The sequence below is a fragment of the Nicotiana sylvestris genome, chromosome 12 (assembly GCF_000393655.2).
Source record: "Nicotiana sylvestris chromosome 12, ASM39365v2, whole genome shotgun sequence".
Taxonomy (NCBI): Eukaryota; Viridiplantae; Streptophyta; class Magnoliopsida; order Solanales; family Solanaceae; genus Nicotiana; species Nicotiana sylvestris.
In genome coordinates this window covers 92,119,498-92,132,584 of record NC_091068.1, presented here as the reverse complement: position 1 = coordinate 92,132,584, position 13,087 = coordinate 92,119,498, and the positions used below count along the sequence as shown (strand labels likewise).

The 13,087-nt window shown below is 36.0% G+C and overlaps 1 long non-coding RNA gene across 1 annotated transcript; it reads left to right on the top strand.

Annotated features, from left to right (window-relative positions):
• Positions 1–4,379: 4,379 nt before the first annotated feature.
• LOC104215642 (uncharacterized) lies at positions 4,380–6,220 on the top strand. The gene is made up of 2 exons (XR_708260.2): positions 4,380–4,737; positions 5,900–6,220. It is a non-coding gene; the product is annotated as an uncharacterized lncRNA (long non-coding RNA).
• The last annotated feature ends 6,867 nt before the right edge of the window (positions 6,221–13,087 follow it).

The window sequence follows — 13,087 nt, the reverse complement described above, 5'->3', positions numbered from 1 at the left end:
GAAAGGCAAGGCCGTGGTTGAAATTTGAGTCGATGGTGGAGCGAGGTAAGTGTCGTGGTTAAACTTGACTTGAGGGATTATAATTTATTTGCCTATTTGCTACGTGTTTGAATGTGTGGGTACAACATATATGTGAGGTGAAGAGTACTTATACATTTTTGTCGGGTTAAAGCATGCGGTGTGACTTGCTTTCTTGAAATTTATTGCCTTCTTTACTTATGATATCCATGCTTAGATTAGTTTATTTCTTATTTGATCGTTCTTTCCGCATTTATGAATTAAATGTGATGGTTGAGTATATTTAGAAGTTGAGGTTTAGCATCTTAGAACCATTATTGACGTAAGGTTTATTTTTGTTTTATCTATCTCCCAAAATTTTATATTCATTATTACATGGTAAGGGAGAGTGTTAAAGAACGAAGGGTGATGACATGTCGTTTATTGCTTCATTTATTGATTAATACATAGTGAGGAAGAGAGTTAAAGCACGAAGGGTGATGTCGTGCCGTATTTATCATTTCATGGAGAGGTTGAGGGTAAAAGCACGAAGGGTGATACCGTGCCGTATTTATCGTTTCATGGTGAGGTGAGAGTAAAAGCACGATGGATGATGTCGTACCTTCTTTATTCATTATGTTTATCCGTGTTAATTGGTTGATGATTTATTTGGTTGTCTTATGTTGTCATTCATGTTGTAGTTATCGTATCTTGTTCCCCATTCACATGTCCCCTCCCAATCGTACGTATTAAATCTCTATTTGTTGTTATATTGCACATATATCTACGTTTGTACATGTTTAATTACATGAGTGTTCTATCATAGCCTCGTCACTAACTTGTCGAGGTTAGGCTCGACACTTACGGAGTACATTAGCTCGGTTGTACTCATACTACACTCTGTACTTCTTGTGTAGATTTTGGTACTGGTCCCAGCTGTACGTGAGGTGCATCAGCTCGGATTATCACCTTTGGAGACTCAAGGTAGATCTGCTGGCGTCCTTAGACCTTGAAGTCCCCTTCTTCTTTCCTCATTTACTGTTCATTTCATTCGAAACAGTTGTATTTATTTCAGATTCTATTTGTAGAACTTCTAGAAGCTCGTGCACTTGTGACTCCAGACCCGTGTACTTAGATATGTTGGTTATTATGCCACTTCGTACTTCATTTTAGTTTTATTTCAGTTTAATTGGTTTATTTATTTGAATTGTTTAAAAATTGGCTTCAGAATTACTCTAACGTTAGCTTGCCTAGCGAGTGATATGTTAGGCGCCATCACGGTACCAAAGATTAGAATTCCGGGCCGTGACAGAACTTCAAATATATACGACTAAATTTCAGATATTTATGCATGAAACTTGAGACGTAAATGGCTGAACTTCGAGTATTTATGAATGAACTTTAGGCATCCATGCATCAAGTTTAATATGTATGATCTATCCATTCCATGACTTGGGATTTCACCTAAGCATTACTGCACATGTATTTTACTGTCCTCATAGGATCTAGACATCTAGTAGCCTACGGCCTACCTTGACTAATGGCGTTATCTTCTTTTACCCAAAGCCTCTCTTTGAGTAACTTTTTGAATTTTTTACTTTAATTACATGAAAACGTCCAAAAATTAAAAGAGTTCAAGAAATCAGGGGTCGACCACGGGGGCACGAATAAGCACAAAATTCATTAAACAAGTCATCGGAAATCAACTACATATTCAAGCTAATGTCACTAAGAAGAAGCGGAGATGTTGTGTCTGAAGTTTGCCGATACTCACTATCAGTTAAATATTTTGAAATAAAATAAATAGCATGGTCAAAACTGGCCGTCGGGTGAATTTAATGCCGGACCAAGCCATTTTTTTTAAAAAAAAAAAATCTCTTCTAATTTAGTAAGATTTATAGTGTTTTCAAACTTCTTCTCTAGCGTGACTCAAACTCCGGATCTAAAGATGTGAATGAAGGTATTTTACCAACTGAACAATTCTCACTTGACGGCCAATTCATTTGGGGCATTTGCATCTATACACGCTTTTTATCTCACGTTTTAACTTGTGCCCGCTTTGCAAAAAAAATTGCAAGCGTACCTGCTTTTTCGCATAACTTCAGTATACGGGGCTGAAGTAGCAAAGGCAATCGCACAAAACTTCAGCATTCTAGTAGTCGGGACTGAAGTTCAGCTCTAGAGCTGAAGTTTTTGTTTGCAAGTTTCAGGTCTAGAGCTGAAATTTTTGTATTTTAACTATCGAACTTCAGCTTTAGAGCTGAAGTTTTTGTTTTGTAACTGTCGAACTTCAGCTCTAGAGCTGAAGTTTTTTCTGGAAAAATAAGCTTTTTATGTTATCGTCCGCTTTAAATGCAGCAACCTCATTTTGTCTAACTCACACTCAGCTTTGCTCAGCCATTTTTATTGCTAAGCAACCGATATTCGAAAATTAAAAACAATTAGGAAATCCTTATGAGGATTTATCTTTATGATATGTTGGAGACGAAGTTTGGCTTATAGGTTCAGTTACAGCTTTAAAATAAGAGAATGACAACGATTAAGGGTAATGACGTGTAACGCAGTAAAAGAGAAATAACACAGAAAAAGCATTCCACTTTGAAATGAAAGCAACAAAGACTCAGACTACCAAGAACAGTAATGATCCCTAAGATGACATATTCAAAAGATTCAGTAGCTCCACCACACTGTACAATCTCAGACAACCACCAAGGAACTTGCATTCACAGGTTATATACATAGCCGTAACAGATTTCTTGCAGAAAAAGGGAGAAGGAGAAGTTTGAGAAAGAAGAGGCAGATATAACTTTGAGGAAGAGAATGAGGAGGAAAAGGGGGGGTTGAAGTTGTTTAAAAAGTGGGTACAAGTTAAAAGTTTTAAAAAATGGGTATAGGTTAAATTATTAGGGCGCCCCGTGCAATTTTTTTTATAATCCATTTCGACCCATAAAAGGAGGTACTTTGGGCTGATATGAGAATTAAGCCCATTTGATCTATCAACATTCAACATAAATGGTAGAAATGGCGTGGGGTAACCACTGTTTAAGCTAGTATTTACTTTTTATCCAGCATTTTTAATGCTTAGCAATAGTAGCCACTAGTCTATTAAAACTAATATGAAAAGACCGTGTTACCCTCTCTTCTATCTCTTTTCCCAAATGGAAATACAGTGTATTTATACTGTTTCATTTCCGCATCTAAGTTGCGCAATCGTGTATTCGGAACCTCACCTTCACTCATTGGTAAGGAAGGTCAACGAGAGCACCAAATGGTATGAACTTCTATTAATGCTACTGAATGTTAAATGTCTTTGGTTATAGTTCTTGTTGATAAGCTAAACAAGCATGAAGAACATAAGGGAATGATTACAAAAGCAAAAGGAGAATGGGAAGAGGTTCCAGATTTTAAAAAAAGATTAAGATATGACATTGTGAAAATAAGAAAAAGAGTGATGAGTAAACAGGAAATGCAATTCCTTCCCAAAAGTTAAGGACATGTAGTCCTGAAGTCCTAAAGTTAAATTCAAAAGTTAAGGACATGGTCCTGAACTTAGAGTTTCAAGTTCAAAAGTTAAGGAAATGTAGTCTTGAAGTCCTAAAGTTAAGTTCATTAGTTAAGGACACAAGTTCAAAAGTTAAGGATAGACAGTCCTTAACTTACAGTTACAAGTTCTAAAGTTAAGGACAGACAGTCCTTAACTTACAGTTACAAGTTCAAAAGTTAAGGACAATAGGTCCTTAACTTTGATTTCCAAGTTCAAAAGTTAAGGACAGACAGTCCTTAACTTATAGTTACATGTTCAAAAGTTAAGGACAAGCAGTCCTTAACTTACAGTTACAAGTTCAAAAGTTAAGGACGCTTGGTCTTGAAGTTTGAGTTCAAAGTTCAAAAGTTAAGGACATGTAGCCTTGAAGTATTGAACTTAGAGTTCCAAGTTCAAAAGTTAAGGACATGTAGTCATGAACTTAGAGTTACAAGTTCAAAAGTTAAGGACATGTAGTCCTGAAGTCCTGAACTTAGAGTTCCAAGTTCAAAAGTTAAGGACATGTAGTCCTGAAGTACTGAAGTTAAGGACATGAGCAGAAAGGTATTTTCGTCCGAGCAATTAAAGTTTATTAAAGCAGCGACTAAAGACTAAAGACATTTTAAATGGTGACTTAAAAATAAATACATATGTTATTAGTGGTCAACCGTGCACTTCCCCGCATAAATGTCTGGCCAGTGCATTCCACCACGACTTAAATCAGTTGAATCAGTCAATCCTACTCTTTTTGTAACTACTCCCTCATTTTTTGTCCTTATTTTCAGCACGTGTTGTTTGTACTACTCTCACTCTCCTAAAATTTATTGTTTTTTCCATTAATTAATTCATCTAGAAAACACAAAACCTTCATCTTCTCATCCTCTATCTTGAATCTTCACACATATATCCTGTGGAAAATACCATAGAAAAATCTCTTTCCAATCTTGTGTGAAACAGCACAGCACTACTCTTTTCCATCTTTCTTGCTTCATTATTCATTAATGGCTGCAAAAAGACTGCCCAGTAACAAACACTTGTAATATTAGTGAGGAGAAAAATACATGAACTTTCGTTTGAAGAATATGATACTAGCTAGTAAGCTTATTCATATAGAGCTTGAGAAAATGGAGATTCATTACCAATTTCCTATGGTTACCACCGGCCATTATCGGCACCGGCCGGCGAGCCACCGTTTGCCGCTCCCGGAGCTTATTCAGGTTCTTTTACTTTTTCTGTTTTTGTTTTCCTCTGTTCTAATTTCCTATTCGAATGTCTATTTTGTTCATGAAATTATAGTCCTGTAAAATTGTTATTGGGAAATTAACGAAAAAATAGACAACGCTTCTTTCTCTTATTTTTTTCCCCTTCACATTTTGAAATCATTTTTTGCTTGGCAATCTTACAGGAAAATTGATTCAGAAACAGAGGAACTGTTAATTTGATTCAGCTAAATAGAAAATATAACGGTGTGATCGTGAAACTTACTCCTGAATATGTCGGAACTATATAGAAACTTAGGGGTTTACTAATTTTTTAAATTTATATGTGAAAAAACCATAGTTCCATATGTGATGAATTCTCAATATCTATTGTGAAAAATTAAAGTATCAAGTTAATCTTCAATGATTTGCATTTTGAGTATCTATTTTGACAAAATTATCTAAAATTCTAGATTCTTATGCGCTTTTACAATACGTGTCTTACTTATATCTGACGTTGACGACAGAAGATTTCGAACAACTTATTCTCTCTTATTGAGACCTATTTGGATGAGATTGATATTCAAGAAGTAGATGAAATACCCTCTTCAATCCAAAGTTTGTCTCTAAATTTCATCAACTTGAAATTGTTGCAAATCTCCTTTGAGTTTTTTCAAGAAACATCAACTTGAAATTGTGGGCAAAATCCGTTCTTCTTGTTCTTTCAAGTTATGTTAATTTTGGGGCATAACTTTCTAGACATTTTTCTCATTTGATCAGTCACAAAATCAACTGAATAGTACGTAATTAGCTTCTTCATTCAAACTTTTGCTAAAAGTCCGAGTCATGAATAAGAATAACTTATACTCATCCTGTAGAGATTTTGAATAAATGCTAAGTGATATTATTCAAACGTTATTCTTTAAAAATTATAACAATGTGACCCTTAGAATATGAATCTTACTCCTGAACCTCGGTACTATTAATTTAAATATTAAGTTTATATGTGACATAGTTCTATTGTGATGAATTCTCAATACCGATTGTGAGAAATGTATCAAATTGATCTTTAAGTGTATCGATTTTGACAAAACTGTCAAACTTATCTCAAAATTTAAATTTTTATTTAATTTATTTTATAACACGTGTCTCACTTATATCTGACGTCAACTGCATGCAGATTATGAATAACTTACTCTCTCTTATTGACACCTATTTGGATGAAGTTGATGTTCAAGAAAAGTACATGAAATACCCTCTTCAACTGAGGAAATATACTAGATTTGTCTCCCAACTTGATAAGTTGAAATTCTTCAGTATGTAATTACACATTTTTTCATTTGTTCAGTATGTAATTAGCTTATTCATTCAAACATTTGGTTGTGGCTATTTGATAATATCAGACTGTTTAACCAAAGTATTCTCTTGTTTTGTGCCAAAACTTGAATAAAGAGGAGGTCACCATATATGTTCAATGCACTCCATTACAAAATTGACATTAGATTTCTTTGCTTTTCATATGATATTCCTGTGTAGTCAGCAGTGTTTGCTCATATCAACTTAAGTTAGCCAACTGAACCAAACAGTTTGTCAATTTTATGGGGGAAAAGGCCAGATTGTTGACACCCCCCCCCCCCCCCCCAAAAAAATCCAATCTAAAGAATCCATCCCGACATAGATCTATTCGATAACCTTTTTTTTTTTTTTTTTGAGATAATTAGAGATGCCTTGCACCAACGGTGTGGCAAAGTGGTCGTTGAAGTGGGAGATGAACTATGAGCTCTCAAGTTCAAATTTCAACTTAGGCAAAACATAAAGCACTTGGTGTTACTTTCACATTTCTCTAAGTATTGGTGGGCAGAGTTACCCGATTACATATTGTCACACCTCCTTTTTACACACCCGAGAGTATATGGGGAGTTTTTCCACTTTAAGTGACATAATTCGAAATGAGATTACTTATTTGTCAGAGTCGCCACTTGTGATAGTTCATTTGGTGTCCCAAGTCACCGGTTTATTTTAAAAATCCCAAATCGAGGAAATTCGACTTTTATTTTTAAAGTTTGCGAACCAGAAATTCTAAGTAAGAAATTCTGTTAACCCGGGAGAAGATGTTAGGCATTCCCGGATTTCGTGGTTCCAGCACGGTCGCTTAAACTATTAAAATTGGCCTATTTATCTGCTTAATTACATATTTTAACCTATGGTGCATTTTTAACTCTTTTAACCTCTTTTAATATTTAAAGAAATTATTTCAAGATTATTTAAAACACATCGCAAGCCACGTTACATGAAATGCACCCGTGATTCATGACACGTTCTATTTAACCTTGTTTGAAATTAGAATCGGGTCACATGAAATGCACCCCCGGATTTGGTAATTAAAAATTACGACTACGTCAAGGAAATCGTACCCGTAGCTATGACAATTATTTTAACGCGCCTAAAGCAAACTACGAAAGTTCAAGGCATATTCCATACTAATTTTTGTATTTATGTGAGAGCCATAGATTATAGGATTTTTATTTGTGTATGGCGCACCTCAAATTATTTTCTAAAGGAATTAGCTCTTGATCTAATTTTGGGAGGGGCATGTATTATAGGTTTCGTTTTGGGCATGACACACCTCAAATTATTTTAAGAAAAGATTTATATATTTTAAAAGACAAACTAAAGGTACTCCTATTTTTAATCTTAATTTGAAATTAGGTATCACAACCACGCCACGGGAACCGTACCCGTAGTTGTAATAATTTAGTTGCGTGCCTAAAGCAAACTACGGTGTTCAGGAATATTCCAAAGTTATGAAATTTATTTATGAAAGAAGCGAAACTAATTAACTAAGGAAAGACGGACCAAATTTATTCACTAGTTTATTGTGTATTGGGCTTGGCAATTTGAAATTATTTAAACCAGACCAATTCATGTAGGGTCACTTTAATGAATATCATATGACCATATTAGCCAAAATCCACAAACCAACTGAAAGTCCAAACCAACAAAAACTAAATTCGCTCAAATCTAACCAAAACCTAGCTTTTCATCAATTAATTTATCAACTTACATTAAAATATTGTCTAAATTATAACATGCTAAATCATGATAATAATTGAACAAAAGCATGCTTAGTATTCTAGTCACAATAAGACATTAATTTCAGAAATAGTCCATTAAAATAAAAGCACAACAAATATAAAGGAAAATAACAAAAAAAAATATGATATTAATATCTACAGGCATACAACGAAAAATAGTATCAAAGTCATGGAAAAATTTATCTATTTTATTTCACTTAATATAAGAGATAAAGATATAGAAGAAAACTGAACCTCAACAATTGAATCCTTTGTATTAAAGGTGAGCTTGGTTACAACAATCTCCAGTGAATCGAATCTGACCGGAAAACGAAAATAGGGACTGAACCTTGAGCCGTGAACCTCGGACAGTACCTTCGCCACGAACCTCAACGACTATTTCATGGCTGATTTTTGGAATGAAAATACATCTCTTTTTCGCTAAAGTGGAGGGATGTTCCGATGGAGATTTATGACTGGTTTTCAGCAATTCTGTAGCTGGGTTTGGCTGGGGTTTTGGACATATTTTCGCAGGTGTTTTGCTGGTTTTAAGTGGCTGTTTTTCAGCTGAGGTTGAGTAATTTTAGAGTAAGAATTTTACTAGTTCTCCCCTAGATTTTTTTGAGCTGTTGTTACGAGGGAGCAAAGCCGATCAAAGAGAGCCAATTTTCAGCTGCTCATTCCTATGCGTTTTCCCCTCACTTTCTTGTGCAGATCCCCTCTTTTTGTTGTGTGTTTGTGTGTGTTATATGTAGAGAGAATGATGAAGGGGTAAGTGGAGGAAATATTTTTGGGGAGAGTGGGGAACATGAGTGGGGAAAGTGGGTAGTGAGTGGAGAAAGTGGGGGAAGTGGGTAGTGAGTGGAGAAAGTGGGGGAAGTGGGTAGTGAGTGGAGAAATTAGGTAGTGAGTCGAGAAAGTGGGAATAAATTCAAACATGGTAAAAAATTAGATGCCCACAGGTGTCCCTCTTTGCTTGGAGACATGAAGAATTTTCAAGCAAAGATAAGGTGAGTCATGTGACTAATTTTTGAACAAATCCTTTTTTTTCAAAAGGAAAAATAAACAAAGGAAAGTGTGCAACCTGTCACACCTCCTTTTTTCGCCCCCGCGAGGGTACAAGGAGTTTTTTCCAATTAAAGGACAATCGAAACGGGATTTGTTTATTCATTTCAGAGTCGCCACTTGGGAGATTTTAGGGTGTCCCAAGTCACCAATTTTAATCCCGAATCGAGGAAAAGAATGACTCCATATTACAGTCTGCGTACCAGAAATCCGGATAAGGAATTCTGTTAACTCGGGAGAAGGTGTTAGGCATTCCCGAGTTCCGTGGTTCTAGCACGGTCGCTCAACTGTCATATTCGGCTTGATTATCTGATTTAATACATATTGAACTTATGTGCAAATTTTAACTTTTTACCTCTTTCTTAATTATTATTATTTTTTTACAGGGAATTGCAACGTTGTGAAAATGTATCTCAAACCGCGTCACAATCAATGTACCCGCGGTCGTCGACACACTTTGACTCCGTTGAGATTTGGATTTGGGTCACATAAATGTGCACCCGAGTTTAAGAAAATTAAATTATTAAAGACGCGCCTAAAACGACTAGCGTATCATCTACTTTGGGTAGGGCCGTGGGATTTTGCTAAACGGTCCATCCCAAGTCTAAGCAATTTTAAAGCAAATATTTACTGAGGGCCCCGCAATTTTGTATTTTTATTCGGCGAGACTCATCTCATTCTTATTTTTTAAAGGAATTTGCAACGTCATGGACATGCATCTCGGACCACGTCACAATCAATGTACCCGTGATTAGAGCCACATTTCGACTCCATTGAGATTTGGATTTGGGTCACATAAATGTGCACCCGAGTTTAAGAAGGTAAGATTTATTAAAATGCGCGCCTAAGGCCGTGGAGTTCGTTAAGCGGCCTATCCCGAGTTCTAAGTAATTAACACATACATTTTGTGAGGGCCCCGCAATCTGTGCGTTTTATTTGGCGAGGCTCGTCTCATTTTTATTTAAAAGGATAAACCTACAGTGACTACATTTTTTCTATTAAGTTCGTCTCTAAAATAAAAGAAAATCTCTTAATTAATTACATGCTGGAAAACGTAACTTATTAGTTATTAGTTTACGGCTAATGCGAATGGAAAATTGCGATCGAGTTTGTACAAAGAAAAACCGCTTTCATTCTATATTCTATTATTTAAATATACGAGAACATGAGATTGACACACCATAATATCAAAACAGATCAACTATTCTTCGATTAATTTAAAGTAACATTATTAGATGAAGAAGTTATACATATGCAACCTCATTACTCATTAATCAATCCACTACATTTTTATACAAAGAAAGGAAAATTAATATTCAAACACAAATCTAAACAGGAGGAATTCAACAGGAACAAAGCATGATTAATATTTCATTTTCGCTTCAAGCCGAGAGTGTACAAATGTGTACCTGGAAATGGCAGTACAAGAACAAAAGAAGGAGAAGTCAGCAACAATAATAACACAGCAACAGCAGGTTCAGCAAAACCGCAAAACCAGTAACAGAGTTTGCAAACCGGTGGAGTAGTAATCCCAAAAAAGAAGCTTCAAGCTTCGATGAAACAACAACAATTAATGCTGATTTTAAACAATGAAGGAAAGTAGAAGATTTTTTTTTCAGTTTTTGTTCTCTCCTTTAGTTTTGAAATTTCTCCAATTTCTATCTCTCAAAATTCTTCCAAAATCTCCTCCCTTTTAGTTTTGAAATTTCTCCAATTCCTATCCCTCAAAATTCTTCCAAAATCTCCTCCCCTTTAGTTTTGAAATTTCTCCAATTCCTCTCCCTCCCAAATTCAATCCCCTCATCCCCCCTTATATACAAAGCAAGACCCCCTTTTACCTCTTTCCTCTTTAACTTTTATTATTACCCACACTTTTACTTTAGTAAAAGTAGTCAACGTGGGCCCCCGTGTTCCCTCTTTTTGAAAAGTAGTCAAAGTGGGCCCCATGTTCCCTCTTTTTGAAAAGAAGACATCATTATCCACCTTTTCCTTTTTGCTTTTATCATTACGTCTTGTCCCCCACCATAATTAAATAATCTGCAATTGGTTAATTCCCGTATTACCCCTAAAACTACTGTTACTGCCCTGATTCAAAATCTGTTATAACTTCAAAAATCTGTCCAAATAACAATTATCGCACATTTAAATAGCAATTAACTATAAAAATCACACAATTTAGACGTTAAATGCTAAAAATGCAACGTACATTATTTTTATGATTTTGTAAAACAAACTTAAATAAATACTAAATGCAAATGCGACATATTTTTGTAATTTTTTATTAATTTAACCAATAAACACGCACAGACAGAAATACAAATAATTATCAAAAATGCCACAAAAATTCTAAAATTGCACACAAAGGAAAATTGTTTTATTTTGGATTTTTTGGGAGTAATTCTCTCATAGGGCAAAAATCACGTGCTTACAGCTGCCCCTCTTTGCCCGAAGACACGAAGGGTTTTCGTGCAAAGATAAAGTGAGCGATTTTTGCCCATCCGAGTACTCCGTGTGAAGCATTTTTTGAAAAAGATTTAACCGAACCTTTGCTTCAAAGGTTTCCTACATATCCCTGGCTAAAGGGGAATCAGGTTAATGTAGTTCGGGAAGTTTTGGTAGCTGGGACTACCATGGGACTGCAATGTTACTGTTGTTGCATGCTATTACCACTGCTTACCGATCTCCTCATTACACCGTGCTTAAAAGAAAACAAGAAGCTAGGCTAGACTACAGATCATAAGATCTCATCTATCTTCAACTTGTTCTTGTTGCCTTGCTTTCTTGTCGGCTTGTGTTTCTTTCGGTGCTTTTCTTTCGAGAATTTGGGGATGACACTGGCCTTTTGCTTTTCTGAATACCAGTTTTCATCATTTTGTTCGGTCTATTGGGGATATGGCCTCCTTCATTAAGCTTTTCGGTGGTTCCTCTGGGATACAGCTTTCTTCATCAGATTTGTTATGAAAAGACAGAAATGTATTCCCGCATTATACTGGTGGGCGACCTAGAACATGAAATGAAAAGACAGAAATGTATTCCCGCATTATACTGGTGGGCGACCTAGAACATGAAATGAAAAGACAGAAATGTATTCCCGCATTATACTGGTGGGCGACCTAGAACATGAAATGAAAAGACAGAAATGTATTCCCGCATTATACTGGTGGGCGACCTAGAACATGAAATGAAAAGACAGAAATGTATTCCCGCATTATACTGGTGGGCGACCTAGAACATGAAATGAAAAGACAGAAATGTATTCCCGCATTATACTGGTGGGCGACCTAGAACATGAAATGAAAAGACAGAAATGTATTCCCGCATTATACTGGTGGGCGACCTAGAACAGAAATGTATTCCCGCATTATACTGGTGGGCGACCTAGAACATGAAATGAAAAGACAGAAATGTATTCCCGCATTATACTGGTGGGCGACATAGAACATGAAATGTATTCCCGCATTATACTGGTGGGCGACCTAGAACATGAAATGAAAAGACAGAAATGTATACCCGCATTATACTGGTGGGCGACCTAGAACAGAAATGAAAAGACAGAAATGTATTCCCGCATTATACTGGTGGGCGACCTAGAACATGAAATGAAAAGACAGAAATGTATACCCTCATTATACTGGTGGGCGACCTAGAACAGAAATGTATTCCCGCATTATACTGGTGGACGACCTAGAACAGAAATGAAAAGACAGAAATGTATTCCCGCATTATACTGGTGGGCGACCTAGAACAGAAATGTATTCCCGCATTATACTGGTGGGCGACCTAGAACATGAAATGTATTCCCGCATTATACTGGTGGGCGACCTAGAACATGAAATAAAAAGACAGAAATGTATTCCCGCATTATACTGGTGGGCGACCTAGAACATGAAATGTATTCCCGCATTATACTGGTGGGCGACCTAGAACATGAAATGAAAAGATAGAAATGTATACCCGCATTATACTGGTGGGTGCCTGTCTTCAACAACTTTGAAAATAAAATGTCATTCCTTTCTTTAGGCTGGCGAGATTTCAACAACTTTTAAAAATAAAACGCCTTTCCTTTCTTCATGCGGGCTCCTGACTTCAACAACTTTGAAACTAAAATGCCATTCCTTTCTTTAGGCTAGCGAGATTTCAACAACTTTTAAAAATAAAACGCCTTTCCTCTCTTCAGGCGGGCTCCTAACCTCAACAACAACTTTGAAAAATAAAACACCTTTCCTCTC